The following is a 613-nucleotide window of genomic DNA, read 5'->3' as shown; positions in this document are numbered from 1 at the left end:
GGTGTGCAGCTCAGTGGCCCTGCCAGGTGATCGTTTCCACAGATCGGTGCCCCCAGCACACAACACTGACACTGATCCTCTATCAGCTGAGCACATGGTGCAATACAAATATTGTATAGGAGGTGGCTCTTCCAGGGGCTGATCTGTACAATGCAGTGTGTTTCAGGTTCTTTATATTTCTCTCTATTGGGTGACATGGACAGTGAGACGCTTGGCTGTGTTTGCCCATAGTGCTGGTCAGGCATTGTGTAGAATAGACAGCTGAGTGCAAGTAGAATGTCAGATCTGCCTCATCCAATCCTCTCTAGGTGAATTACTCCGATTCGTTTCAATGATAAAACCGCTTGGAAGTTTTTATAAACAGTTTTTATGTAGCGCTGACATAAGGGTTGCAAATGACCAAACGTTACAGTGACACAGGAAGAGAAGAGCTTACAATCTAACATTAGATCAGCAGCTGATCTCCTGTGTGAGTGATCCTTCAATCATTTACCTGTTTTTTCATTACAAAGGCACCAAAGTAAAGGTTTATGCCTTGTGATTTCTTGTCCCACTTACATTTCTGACCTGGTAGAAAATACCCCCCTAGTTGCTCCCTCCGCTCCTCCAATGA

General features: G+C 44.9%; 1 protein-coding gene across 1 annotated transcript in view; it reads left to right on the top strand.

Moving 5' to 3' along the window:
• The window catches only part of HS2ST1 (heparan sulfate 2-O-sulfotransferase 1), a 96,704-nt gene that overhangs the window by 608 nt on the left and 95,483 nt on the right, over positions 1-613 (top strand). The window lies entirely within an intron of this gene.

The sequence above is a fragment of the Pyxicephalus adspersus genome, chromosome 8 (genome assembly GCF_032062135.1).
Source record: "Pyxicephalus adspersus chromosome 8, UCB_Pads_2.0, whole genome shotgun sequence".
Classification (NCBI taxonomy): Eukaryota; Metazoa; Chordata; class Amphibia; order Anura; family Pyxicephalidae; genus Pyxicephalus; species Pyxicephalus adspersus.
Note: the sequence above shows the minus strand (reverse complement) of the source record. Positions and strands in the feature narration are given on the sequence as shown.